At 41.5% G+C, this 15,041-nt stretch overlaps 1 long non-coding RNA gene across 2 annotated transcripts; it reads right to left on the minus strand.

Annotated features, from left to right (window-relative positions):
* Positions 1–7,127: 7,127 nt before the first annotated feature.
* Positions 7,128–11,038, minus strand: LOC131005558 (uncharacterized). Of its 2 annotated transcripts, XR_009095286.1 has the most exons (3): positions 9,922–11,038; positions 7,896–7,957; positions 7,128–7,368 (listed from the first exon to the last, which is right to left on the minus strand). It is a non-coding gene; the product is annotated as an uncharacterized LOC131005558 (long non-coding RNA). The 2 variants fall into 2 exon arrangements; XR_009095285.1 differs by lacking the exon at positions 9,922–11,038 and having other exon boundaries at positions 7,896–8,841.
* Positions 11,039–15,041: the final 4,003 nt, after the last annotated feature.

A 15,041-nucleotide genomic window follows, 5' to 3' on the forward strand; every position in this document is an offset into this window, starting at 1 on the left:
TCATTCTAACTCTATTCTCGGTTTAGTCACTCGTATCTCTATTTAAAAGACAATCTGTCTTATCTAATCATAAAAAAAAAAGTAATCTCGCATCTCGACATCTCAGTTCTCTCATTAGTGTTAAGACACTATCTCACATCATAGGAAAAGTACGGGGTGTTACATCCTACCCCCCTTAAAAAAAAATTTCGTCCCGAAATTTGAGTTATTCACCTTCGGGAAAAAGCTCTGGATACTTCTCTTTCATCTTCTCTTCAAGTTCCCATGTTGATTCTTCATGACCGTGATGTCTCCATTGGATCTTCACCAAAGGAATCGACTTGTTCCTCAATTGTTGGATCTTCCGGTCCAGAATAGCATCAGGTCTCTCTTCATAGTTCAAATCTGGTTCCAGGGATACTTCTTCTTGATGAATGACGTGTTTTGGATCAAACACGTACTTTCTCAATTGAGAAACATGGAAAACGTCATGGACGTTCGCGAAGCTCGGAGGCAACGCTAGTTTATAGGCTACAGGGCCTACTTTCTCTAATACATCATAAGGTCCTATATACCTCGGTTTAAGTTTTCCTTTCACTCCAAAACGGTGAACTCCTCTAGATGGGGAAACTTTTAGAAAAACCTTGTCTCCCTCTTCAAAATGAATCTCCGTCCTTCTCGTGTCTGCATAAGATTTCTGACGATCTTGTGCCTCTTTTATTCTCTGTCGAATCTGTCTCACAATAGTGATCATCTCTTCTATCGCGTCAGGTCCAAGTACCTTTCTCTCTCCAACTTCATCCCAATAAAGCGGAGATTTACACTTCCTTCCATACAAGGCTTCGTATGGAGCCATGTTGATAGTTGACTGAAAACTATTATTGTAAGCAAATTCAATCAGGGGTAAAACTTGCTCCCATTGGCTTCCTCTATCAAGCACTACTGTTCGGATCATGTCTTCCAAAACCTGAATAGTCCTCTCGGACTGTCCGTCTGTTTGCGGATGAAACGCTGTACTAAAATTTAATTTAGTACCCAACTCTTTCTGCATGCTCATCCAAAATCGTGAAGTAAACTTCGAGTCTCGATCTGATGTGATCGTCTTCGGTACTCCATGCAATCGCACTATCTCTCGGATATAAATCTGAGCTAACTTGTCAGATCCATAAGTAATCTGAATCGGTATAAAATGTGCACTCTTCGTCAATCGATCGATAACTACCCAAATGGCGGTATTTCCTCTTTTTGACTTTGGCAGTCCTGTCACAAAGTCCATGGCTATATCACTCCATTTCCACTCTGGAATTTCCAATGGCTGTAACTTGCCATAGGGTCGTTGGTGTAACGCTTTCACTTGCTGACAAGCTAGACATCTTTCAACGAAAGACGCTATCTCTCGCTTCATTCCTTCCCACCAAAACTTCGTTTTCAAGTCCTGGTACATCTTCGTACTTCCTGGGTGTGCGGTATAAGGGGTGTCATGAGCTTCACTCATGATTTCATTCTTCAGCTCCTTTTTATCGGGTACACACAGTCTTCCCTCAAACAAAATGGCATTATCTGCCGCCTCTTGATAATTCTCCACTTTTTCAGTTCGAATCTTCATTCGTAACTTTTCCATCTTCTCATCCTCTCTCTGAGCTGTGACTATTCTCGTTCGTAAGTCAGGTGTAATGCTCAGTGCAGAAATTACTATCTCTGTCGTTTGTGGTGGTATTACTACCTCCAAATTCATCTTCTTGAATTCCTTGATCAGGTTCTCTTCTCGAGTAAGGAGAAATCCTAACTCTCCCTGATTCTTTCTGCTCAAAGCGTCAGCTACAACGTTAGCTTTTCCGGGATGATAATTTATCCCGCAATCGTAGTCCTTTACCAACTCTAGCCATCTTCGTTGTCGCATGTTCAGATCTTTTTGCTCAAAGAAATATTTGAGACTTTTATGATCAGTGTATATCTCACACCGTGTTCCATAGAGATGGTGTCTCCAGATCTTCAAAGCATGCACTACGGCTGCTAATTCTAAATCATGCGTCGGATAATTCACCTCGTGCGGTCGCAGTTGTCGTGAAGCATACGCTATAACTTTTCCTTCTTGCATCAGTACACAACCTAGACCATGCTTCGATGCATCAGTGTACACTGCATACTCTTTGTCCGCTTTCGGAACAGCTAAAACTGGGGCAATAGTGAGCCTCTTCTTCAGCTCTTGAAAATTTCGCTCACATTCGTCCGTCCAGACAAATTTGACTTCTTTCTTTAGCAGGTGCGTCAATGGCTTAGCGATTTTTGAAAAGCCCTCTATAAAACGTCGGTAATATCCTGCTAATCCCAGAAAACTGCGAATCTCGTGCGGTGTGGTTGGCGATCTCCATTCCTGTACCGCTTGAACTTTCGCTGGGTCTACCTCAATTCCTTTCGCGGAAACGATATGACCAAGAAAATTAATTTCTTTAAGCCAAAACTCGCATTTGCTAAACTTCGCATACAGCTTTTCCGCTCGTAAACTTTCCAACACGATCCTCAAATGCTCTTCGTGTTCTCGTTTACTCTTCGAGTAAATCAGGATATCGTCTATGAAGACTAACACAAACTTGTCTAAGTATTCGTGAAAAACGCGATTCATGAGATCCATGAATACTGCCGGAGCATTTGTCAAACCGAAAGGCATAACTATAAACTCATAGTGTCCGTATCTTGTACGAAATGCCGTCTTCGGAACGTCTTCTGATCGTATCTTCAGCTGATGGTATCCCGTTCTCAAGTCAATCTTTGAAAAAGTGGTCGCTCCCTGTAGTTGATCGAACAGATCATCGATTCGAGGTAACGGATACTTATTCTTCAACGTTACTTTGTTCAGCTCTCGATAATCGATACACAACCTCAAACTTCCATCCTTCTTTTTAACGAAAAGAACTGGTGCTCCCCACGGGGAAACACTAGGTCGAATGAAACCCATATCTAAAAGTTCTTGAAGTTGCAGTTTCAACTCTTGCAACTCAGCAGGGGCCATTCTGTATGGTGCTTTCGACGTCGGTGCTGCACCAGGCTCTAAATCGATCGTAAACTCGAGTTGTCGATCTGGGGGTAATCCTGGTAAAGTCTCAGGAAAAACGTCTTTGTACTCTCGCACGATCGGCACGTCATCAACGTTTGCCTTGGACTCGTCTCTCTGGTTCAGATATACAACGTACGCGGTTGTATCCTTCCTTCGCAAGAGCTTTCTTGCTTGCAACGCCGAGATGATTGGTGTCTTCTTCCATTTTCCCTCAATGCCAATGAAGGAAGTAGGTTCTTGGCCAGGTGGCTGAAAAGATATCCGTCTCTCTTTACATTGTATCTTCGCATGATTCTCCTCTAACCAATCCATTCCCAAAATTATATCCAAGTGCCACATAGGCATCAATCTCAGGTTTCTAGCCTCGAGCTTAATCGATTCTAACTTAAATTCTAAGTTAGGGCACACGTGCGAAACCGTAGTAGTTCTGCCTATAGGTGTGGTTACTCTTAGAGATTGTGGGGCAGGCTCTACTTTCAATTCTAAGGTATCGACACAAGTATGTGAGACAAAAGAATGCGAAGCTCCAGTATCAAACAAAACTACGATAGGCACTCCTTTCAACTCGCCTATACCTGTCAAATTTCTTTGATTCTTCTCTGGTGCCTTCTGATCCAGTGCAAACACCCTCTGGTGATGCTGTTGATTTGCTTGCGGGGCTGGTGGTTGCCTTTTTGACTGACGCGGTCGATAGGCTTGCTGTTGTCGTTGTGGCGGAGGTAGCGGTAAGATTCCATCCATTGCTTTGAGTTGTGGCCGGAATTGGTTCGGTCGTCCTCCGTTCCCACTTTGCTGACGATTCGGACACTGGTTCGAGTAGTGTCCAACTTTTCCGCAGGTGTAACAGGCATTCTGTCCCATTTTACACTCTCCCAAATGGAGTTTATTGCACTTCGGGCAAGGCGGTAATCCTCGCGGTCCTTGAAAAACTGCTGCTGGGGCAGCTGGGCCAACATAAGGTCGTTTATCTCTGTTCTGGAATTGCGGTGGCGCATTCTGACTCTGCCACGGCTTCTTGGGACCTTGACTTCGGTCATCCCATTTTCTCTTGCCCTTTTGGCTTCGTCCAGCAAAAGGATGATTTCCCGATTGAACATTCGGGTTTGATTGTGGAATCGAGCCTTGACTCGGTCTCTCTGGCTGCATTGCCAGTTCCATGTCTAGCGCTCGGTTTAAAGCCTCAGCGTAGGTTAGCGCACTCTGACTCGCTAAAACAACTCGTATCTCTTGCTTTAATCCGGAGCAAAACAGTTCTGACATCTTTTCATCTGTATCCACTCGATATGGAGCATATCGGGCCAAATCGCAAAACTGTCGGTCATACTCAGCTACCGTCTTACTCCCTTGCTTCAAATTTACAAACTCCATCTCTTTCTTCTTTCGATAGCTTCGGGGAATGTATTTCTCACAACGAGCTTCTTTGAACTGCTCCCAGGTAAGAGCTGCTATCTGCTCCCCGTTCATCGTCTTCTGCTTCGCTTCCCACCAGAAATCTGCGGATCCCTTAAGTTGATACGACATACACATAAGTCGCTCAGCGTCATTACATCGAAGGAATCTAAAAATTCTCTCCATACTTCGAATCCACTCCTCGGTTTCAGCGGGATCTCCTGATCCATTGAATGTTGGTGGATTTTGTCGCAGAAAAAGTTCCTCTACCCTCCTTTCTTGTTGTGGGGGAGGTGGTGGCGTGGGATCTCTCTGCTCCTCTTCCTCCTCTTCTTCTCGATCTATGTTCCTTCTGTTCCCCCTTCTTCTCGGAGGCATACTAAACAGGAAAAGAAACATATAACTATCGGCTTCGAAACTAGCCGTTCATCATAAAAAAAAAAACAAACAAACGATTTCTGTTTTTCTCACTTCGCTTCTATATCTCGTTTGAAAAACTTAAAACTCTCAAAATTCTCGTCTACTCAATTCTTCGTCTATCATCGATCATTATTCTCGTCAACCTCTATTTCTCGTTTATCACTATGCATCAACATCATCATCACTCTCAAAGCTCTGATAAGGAAAGTGAAACTCACTAATCATCAACATCTCAGTATATATATATATAGGGAAAATTCCCTCTCTCTCGAGGTCTTTTACAAAAGTAGGATCCTATATACAACGGTCCTATTACTAAAATGATGCTCTAGCTATACAAGCATCATAGGTACTAAGCACCTATAGATATATGCTATCTACATATACACACTATACTATGCCTCTCTACATATATATATATATATATATAAACTATGCATCTATACATATAAGCGCGTCTACTAAAACACAATCACCAGTCGTCATCTCCTGCAATCCTGCTCGTCACCTCGTCATAATCCATGTCCTCGCTTGGCTCCGTCTCCTCGTCCTGCTCTGCCTCCTGACTCCCGTACTCGTCAATCAGTCGATAGACGCTGTCATCACTCGGCTCGTCCTCAACGTCAGTGTCCATCATCGGTCCAAAAACCGGCACCTCGGGTACAGGTACCCATGTCTCGGCTCCATCGGCTGTAGTGTGACGCTGCAACGGCTGAGTCCGTCCGTATCCGACCGTCATCTCTGGAGTTTCCTCATCCGGGTCCTCCTCATCACTGTCAAGAAGTATGGGCCGAGAACTTCCCTCCTGGGCGTCTCGGGACGGTGGGTATAAAATCGAATGCATGTATGTCTGAAAGGCTAAAGTGCCAGGCTCAGGTAGCGGGGCAACCCTCGGATATGGATCGAAGGGGACATACTGCATCTCAGGCTCGGTGGAAACAATCGGCTGTGCCGACTCAACAGGTAGAAGTGGCGAAGATGCCGTCGCCGGTGTCCAATCCCAAGGCGGTAACTCGGCACTGGGAAAAGGAGTGAGTGATAGAAACGCAAACGGGTCATGCTCTACCACTGGAGAATATGTCTCAAAGATAGTCGGCTCGGAAACAACAGGCTCAGATAGAACTGGCATCTGATCAACCGGAGGTGGAGGTACAATCGGAAATGGCTCATCGGGAAGTGGGGGCACAACAAGTAGCTCCCTTCCCTGGGCTGGTCCCTCTAACTGTCCATACGGCGGTGGAGGTGGCTCGTCAAAAGCAAAATAGCGGTGGCTCAACGTCGCGATGAAACCACGGAAATCTGCGCTCACTAACCGCCCAAACTCAGTCCTCCTGATATACTGCGGCACCAGCGAAGCCGCCCAGTCTTGCCATCCGAGTGGCAGCTGTGGAATCAGGTGAGTAATAGCCTCAGCCTCGTCTATCCCATGGGCACTAGCCTCCAACCATCGTCGGTGATAGTACGCTAGAAACTCCCCAAGAGTATCGCCCTCACGCAGTCCAGTAGTCCTGAACCATCGGCGCATCGCCTCGCTGTATCGTCTCTGTATCGATGCCTCCTCTTGACTCTGCATCCTGTAAAATATCACGTTCATTAGAAAATGGATACGAAACTTACTTGGTACATCTCAATCAACAACATACTCGTCCTCGTTTGATATGGTGGGGCATCAGCTATACTAGCCTCAACATTTCTCCTCATATTCCACATCAACTGCCTCATATCAGATTCCATCCTCTCAAACAATTCCGTCATCAAAACAATTCATAACTCATTAGTGAAACAACTCAACTTTCAATCAAGAAAGCGACAAGAAACAACATCAACTTCTTACCTCGTTTAAGCCGGAGGAGATGGGGTGCTGGGGTTTCGTTTCAAACTAACTTTCTCAAATTAGTCTAAGAATCCAAATTAGACTAATACTCAATTTTAAAAGAGTAGAAGCAATCAAGACTCTCTCAAACTAGCCTAAGAATTCAAATTAGACTAGTACTCAAGTTAAAAAGATACCAGTAATCAAAGGTTCAACTCAGTCAAGCAATAGACTCAGAGCAGATGACCTGCTCTGATACCACCCTGTCGCAGCCCGCAGACCCGACACTAGTAATAGTGGGGTACGAGTATCGATACGACTATTTTTAAAGAATGAAAGATAAGAAGAACTAGGTGAACGTCATGCGGAAGCTCACGTCAAAACATGCTAAGGAAAATCTTATAAAATTAGCCCAAGGGTAAAATCGTCAACATTGTCATAACTTTTTAATTATTAGGAATTTCACGAACAAAAACAAAACGCGTATAGTTCATTTTTCATAAGGAAGCATAATTTGCAGAGTATCGCAGCAAAAGGCGAACCGATTATATGTATGAAGACACATAACCGTGAGTGTATTGCTTGATCTCAAAAGAAACTAAGTAATTCAAACATCAAGACTCTATTATCATCGAGGCAAAATAGTAATTTAATTTACATCATTTGAAACTCTCCCCCATCAGCACCAGTCCAATCTCACTCCCAGCTTAGCCTGCACATTTAGAAATATATGCAGGGCGTGAGTACATAATACTCAGTGGGCAAAAGCCGAAAAACAAGAAAGATGCTCTTAGAGCTATAGGTTTGAAACTTGCCACATCTCAGCAACACACAGAAATAAATTAGCATTAAAAGAATCTGTGCATGCAGTTTTCATAATTATGACATCATAAGTAAACGAATGAATGACAGCTGTCAAAGATCTCAACATGCATGTACCACATCTACAACTCATCATCATCAAAGGTACTGAGAAGTAGGCCTCCCTCTCAAGTACCGTGACCGGCCGACCCGAAGACGGCTCACAGTCACCTCTGTGCACAAAATCCCGCTTGTGGCAGGACCGAACTCGTCTCATCAGTAGAGGGTAACACACAAGCTCAACATCAAAAATTGGCAAGTCAAACAGTTCTCAAATATCATTTATCTCAAAACATTTGTTAATCTCATAACATCATTATATCATTAAATCATTTTAGAAAGCTCGGATAATATTTGTATACTCAAAATATTGCCCACCTGAAGTCCTTCGCTTAATCTGGAAAGAAATCAGGCAACTTACTGCTTCGTCTCGCTCGGGCCTTCATATGTCATCATCACATCGTCATCGTCATCGAAAGTTCATGTGATAAAACAAACCTTAGTCAGAAACTCAAATTCTAAATCCAATCTCTTCTTTACTCTAACTTCTCACTCAACATCTATTTACCCGTTAAAACTCAATCCCTAGGTATACTCGGCTTCTAAGGATTCACACATCCAATACTCGACTTAACTCTCAACTCGACTCAAACTTATAGCAAACAAGCACATAAACAAGTATAAACACTTAGGCATATTAAAAACACACATAGACAAGTCAAAAACAAGCTTTACACTGCACTGACTCAACTTTAAAACCTCACCAGACTCTGTACAGACCTCTCCTGGGGTCGTAACTCATACCAAAAGAAACCTCTTCGAGTCCAGTTTCATTTAAAAAAAAGTAGGATCAAAAACTCCAAGTATTTTAGGAGATATGACTGTTTTACTACAGTCTACCATATTCGGCAGTTTTTAGCAACCGAAAAGTTTGATTTTTGAAAAATAGTAAACGTTGTCAAAACGGTCTGAAATTTTGTGGGTACTTAGCTAAGACACTAAGGTCTCAACCATAAAAATTTGGGTTCCAGAATGCTAAGGAAAGCTACTGGAAACGATGACTCTATTGGCTACTCACCGAACAATTCGGCAGAATGTAGCAGTCTTAGTTTTACATTTTATAAAAATAGCAAACGAAGTCCAAATGACTTGAAATTTTACCGGTGTGCTCAAGACTCTCAAATATACCTACCATAAAAGTTTCAGGGCATTTGGGTATCAAGAACCCCTCGAAAACAGTAGGTCAGTGGGTCGTGAAAAACGACTCCGAAACATACACACAAGTAAACATGCTCAACTCAACAATTAAACAAAGCAAAAACATCAAAACTCATTTTAAGCACTTAAAGCACTTAAAAACATTCAAATACATCAAAAACATCAAAATACTCGTAATACTCAATCTCGACTCTTTTCTTTCGTCATCCACTCAAATCTCATAGAAAACACATCAACGAACATATCTAACAAATTCCTTCTCAATTTCATGCTCGAAAATTCTCAAATACTCAAATATGATCATTTTCATCATATATCTCATTATTCTCATATTTACTCTCTTTTTATCATAAAAACTATATTTATTACATTTTTATGAAAATCCATGTATCAACATAAAACTCTTAGCAAAACATGGATAAAATTTCTCATAATGATCATAGAGCAAATAAACCTCATTTTATCAAGCATCAAAATCACATCATATAAAAACTCAAAAATCATACCAACTAAACTTAGCCAAAATTTTATTTAGCCTACCAAAGACTTAATCAAAAATACAAAGACACTACAAACATGCTTAAAAACATATATTCCAAGCAAAAACACTTAAACATCACATAGACTAAAAAGTCCTAATTTTTACTAACTAACTCTTTGAAATTTTTACAAACACAAACCAATCTTTAATCTACTCCAAGATCCTTCATTTTTAACCAATTATTCTCACATCAAAACCATCAATTGACAAATAAGGGCATATATACACATAACCCTAAATTTTAACAAACTAACTCACATCAAAAACTCCAATTGACATCATATACTTAAATTAATCCATCAATCATTATCATTTACACCTCATAGACTCATTTATATCATCAATTCATCATTTAACTCATTAACTCAAAAGTTACCATTTTTAGGGTAAACTAACTTCCATCAAAAATTTCACATCTCAAGACACATATTTCACAACATATATCAAACATCCATATACATCACATAACTCTCATTTTTCACCTCCAAACAAGAAAAGAAAAGGAAAAATTTTGAAAGGGTGGAGACCCTATTTTTTCGAAAATTTGGAAAAGAAAAGGAGGGGTGATTTTCTTGCTCATCCTTCAAGAATACACTTACACAATCATCTTTCAAACAAGATTTTAAGAAAGACATGATTACTTACCCAAGTTCTTACCAAAATTTTCTCACTTTCTCACTCTACTTTGGAGCTTCTTCTTCAAGGATTTTCTTGATCAATTGAAGGTAGATAGTGTTTAGGGAAAGTTTTAGAGTGATGTGAGGTGTTTAGTAGTATTTTTTTGTAAGCTTCGAAGGTTGCTCTAATGGAGGAAAATGGTGGATATGTGAGGTGAAGAAGATGATGAGTGTATGTATGTGTTGGGTGAAATTTTTAGTGAGGGAGAGAGGGGTGATGGCCGAAAATTTAGTGAGGGAGAGAGAGGTTTGGATTTTGCTAGATTTATTTTGATCTTGCATATCTTATGCAATATATGGTAATTAATGATCTTCTCTCTCTAATCTTTCCTCTTCTCTCTCTAATCTTTTCTCTCTCTCTCTCTAATCTCTCTCTAATCTCTACACTCTCATCTCCACTCTCTCATCCTCTATACTCTCAATCTCTACTCTCTTAATTCCATACTTAGTCATTTAAGCATATAACATATAGTATGGGAAAATTAAATAAAGTGTGAAGGGTGATTAAATAAAAATCACAAAACTATGGTAAAGTCACTCATTAATAAAATACCATAGTATAATTATTCATGTGACCAAAATAATGATCATAGCACTATTATTAGTGCACTCACTCAATCATAATATTCCTCTTCGTAGGAAAATAATTTTAAAAATATTATGCCCGGAAAAATTTTCATAAACCGGCGTCATTCGATTTCTCGATAAAAATAACCCATACTTGCTTTGGAAACTCAATCAAAATTCCAAATGCTAAGGTCTCGAATAAAAAATCATAATAACCCGGTCACAGTGACACACATCACGAGAATCACATAATCGATTAGTCACGTAATTTCACATAATGTCACATCAAAGCAGTCGGCAAACAAACAAACTAGACATCTCTCAAACCGACTCTTTCCATCAGGGTTCTCGCTCTTTCTTTCTTGACTCTAAGTCAGACTCATTATACCTATTCTCTTTAATAGGTCAGTCAAACTCTGATAACTCAGTATCTGTTAAATCTATTCCCGGTAGTCGGAAATAAAATAAAATCTCAACTCAATTCAATCAGCATCTCTTTCTCAGCTCATTTCTCGAATCTCATCATTCTAACTCTATTCTCGGTTTAGTCACTCGTATCTCTATTTAAAAGACAATCTGTCTTATCTAATCATAAAAAAAAAAGTAATCTCGCATCTCGACATCTCAGTTCTCTCATTAGTGTTAAGACACTATCTCACATCATAGGAAAAGTACGGGGTGTTACATCCTACCCCCCTTAAAAAAAAATTTCGTCCCGAAATTTGAGTTATTCACCTTCGGGAAAAAGCTCTGGATACTTCTCTTTCATCTTCTCTTCAAGTTCCCATGTTGATTCTTCATGACCGTGATGTCTCCATTGGATCTTCACCAAAGGAATCGACTTGTTCCTCAATTGTTGGATCTTCCGGTCCAGAATAGCATCAGGTCTCTCTTCATAGTTCAAATCTGGTTCCAGGGATACTTCTTCTTGATGAATGACGTGTTTTGGATCAAACACGTACTTTCTCAATTGAGAAACATGGAAAACGTCATGGACGTTCGCGAAGCTCGGAGGCAACGCTAGTTTATAGGCTACAGGGCCTACTTTCTCTAATACATCATAAGGTCCTATATACCTCGGTTTAAGTTTTCCTTTCACTCCAAAACGGTGAACTCCTCTAGATGGGGAAACTTTTAGAAAAACCTTGTCTCCCTCTTCAAAATGAATCTCCGTCCTTCTCGTGTCTGCATAAGATTTCTGACGATCTTGTGCCTCTTTTATTCTCTGTCGAATCTGTCTCACAATAGTGATCATCTCTTCTATCGCGTCAGGTCCAAGTACCTTTCTCTCTCCAACTTCATCCCAATAAAGCGGAGATTTACACTTCCTTCCATACAAGGCTTCGTATGGAGCCATGTTGATAGTTGACTGAAAACTATTATTGTAAGCAAATTCAATCAGGGGTAAAACTTGCTCCCATTGGCTTCCTCTATCAAGCACTACTGTTCGGATCATGTCTTCCAAAACCTGAATAGTCCTCTCGGACTGTCCGTCTGTTTGCGGATGAAACGCTGTACTAAAATTTAATTTAGTACCCAACTCTTTCTGCATGCTCATCCAAAATCGTGAAGTAAACTTCGAGTCTCGATCTGATGTGATCGTCTTCGGTACTCCATGCAATCGCACTATCTCTCGGATATAAATCTGAGCTAACTTGTCAGATCCATAAGTAATCTGAATCGGTATAAAATGTGCACTCTTCGTCAATCGATCGATAACTACCCAAATAGGCGGTATTTCCTCTTTTTGACTTTGGCAGTCCTGTCACAAAGTCCATGGCTATATCACTCCATTTCCACTCTGGAATTTCCAATGGCTGTAACTTGCCATAGGGTCGTTGGTGTAACGCTTTCACTTGCTGACAAGCTAGACATCTTTCAACGAAAGACGCTATCTCTCGCTTCATTCCTTCCCACCAAAACTTCGTTCTCAAGTCCTTGGTACATCTTCGTACTTCCTGGGTGTGCGGTATAAGGGGTGTCATGAGCTTCACTCATGATTTCATTCTTCAGCTCCTTTTTATCGGGCACACACAGTCTTCCCTCAAACAAAATGGCATTATCTGCCGCCTCTTGATAATTCTCCACTTTTTCAGTTCGAATCTTCATTCGTAACTTTTCCATCTTCTCATCCTCTCTCTGAGCTGTGACTATTCTCGTTCGTAAGTCAGGTGTAATGCTCAGTGCAGAAATTACTATCTCTGTCGTTTGTGGTGGTATTACTACCTCCAAATTCATCTTCTTGAATTCCTTGATCAGGTTCTCTTCTCGAGTAAGGAGAAATCCTAACTCTCCCTGATTCTTTCTGCTCAAAGCGTCAGCTACAACGTTAGCTTTTCCGGGATGATAATTTATCCCGCAATCGTAGTCCTTACCAACTCTAAGCCATCTTCGTTGTCGCATGTTCAGATCTTTTTGCTCAAAGAAATATTTGAGACTTTTATGATCAGTGTATATCTCACACCGTGTTCCATAGAGATGGTGTCTCCAGATCTTCAAAGCATGCACTACGGCTGCTAATTCTAAATCATGCGTCGGATAATTCACCTCGTGCGGTCGCAGTTGTCGTGAAGCATACGCTATAACTTTTCCTTCTTGCATCAGTACACAACCTAGACCATGCTTCGATGCATCAGTGTACACTGCATACTCTTTGTCCGCTTTCGGAACAGCTAAAACTGGGGCAATAGTGAGCCTCTTCTTCAGCTCTTGAAAATTTCGCTCACATTCGTCCGTCCAGACAAATTTGACTTCTTTCTTTAGCAGGTGCGTCAATGGCTTAGCGATTTTTGAAAAGCCCTCTATAAAACGTCGGTAATATCCTGCTAATCCCAGAAAACTGCGAATCTCGTGCGGTGTGGTTGGCGATCTCCATTCCTGTACCGCTTGAACTTTCGCTGGGTCTACCTCAATTCCTTTCGCGGAAACGATATGACCAAGAAAATTAATTTCTTTAAGCCAAAACTCGCATTTGCTAAACTTCGCATACAGCTTTTCCGCTCGTAAACTTTCCAACACGATCCTCAAATGCTCTTCGTGTTCTCGTTTACTCTTCGAGTAAATCAGGATATCGTCTATGAAGACTAACACAAACTTGTCTAAGTATTCGTGAAAAACGCGATTCATGAGATCCATGAATACTGCCGGAGCATTTGTCAAACCGAAAGGCATAACTATAAACTCATAGTGTCCGTATCTTGTACGAAATGCCGTCTTCGGAACGTCTTCTGATCGTATCTTCAGCTGATGGTATCCCGTTCTCAAGTCAATCTTTGAAAAAGTGGTCGCTCCCTGTAGTTGATCGAACAGATCATCGATTCGAGGTAACGGATACTTATTCTTCAACGTTACTTTGTTCAGCTCTCGATAATCGATACACAACCTCAAACTTCCATCCTTCTTTTTAACGAAAAGAACTGGTGCTCCCCACGGGGAAACACTAGGTCGAATGAAACCCATATCTAAAAGTTCTTGAAGTTGCAGTTTCAACTCTTGCAACTCAGCAGGGGCCATTCTGTATGGTGCTTTCGACGTCGGTGCTGCACCAGGCTCTAAATCGATCGTAAACTCGAGTTGTCGATCTGGGGGTAATCCTGGTAAAGTCTCAGGAAAAACGTCTTTGTACTCTCGCACGATCGGCACGTCATCAACGTTTGCCTTGGACTCGTCTCTCTGGTTCAGATATACAACGTACGCGGTTGTATCCTTCCTTCGCAAGAGCTTTCTTGCTTGCAACGCCGAGATGATTGGTGTCTTCTTCCATTTTCCCTCAATGCCAATGAAGGAAGTAGGTTCTTGGCCAGGTGGCTGAAAAGATATCCGTCTCTCTTTACATTGTATCTTCGCATGATTCTCCTCTAACCAATCCATTCCCAAAATTATATCCAAGTGCCACATAGGCATCAATCTCAGGTTTCTAGCCTCGAGCTTAATCGATTCTAACTTAAATTCTAAGTTAGGGCACACGTGCGAAACCGTAGTAGTTCTGCCTATAGGTGTGGTTACTCTTAGAGATTGTGGGGCAGGCTCTACTTTCAATTCTAAGGTATCGACACAAGTATGTGAGACAAAAGAATGCGAAGCTCCAGTATCAAACAAAACTACGATAGGCACTCCTTTCAACTCGCCTATACCTGTCAAATTTCTTTGATTCTTCTCTGGTGCCTTCTGATCCAGTGCAAACACCCTCTGGTGATGCTGTTGATTTGCTTGCGGGGCTGGTGGTTGCCTTTTTGACTGACGCGGTCGATAGGCTTGCTGTTGTCGTTGTGGCGGAGGTAGCGGTAAGATTCCATCCATTGCTTTGAGTTGTGGCCGGAATTGGTTCGGTCGTCCTCCGTTCCCACTTTGCTGACGATTCGGACACTGGTTCGAGTAGTGTCCAACTTTTCCGCAGGTGTAACAGGCATTCTGTCCCATTTTACACTCTCCCAAATGGAGTTTATTGCACTTCGGGCAAGGCGGTAATCCTCGCGGTCCTTGAAAAACTGCTGCTGGGGCAGCTGGGCCAACATAAGGTCG

This window comes from Salvia miltiorrhiza, chromosome 1 (assembly GCF_028751815.1).
Source record: "Salvia miltiorrhiza cultivar Shanhuang (shh) chromosome 1, IMPLAD_Smil_shh, whole genome shotgun sequence".
Taxonomy (NCBI): domain Eukaryota; kingdom Viridiplantae; phylum Streptophyta; class Magnoliopsida; order Lamiales; family Lamiaceae; genus Salvia; species Salvia miltiorrhiza.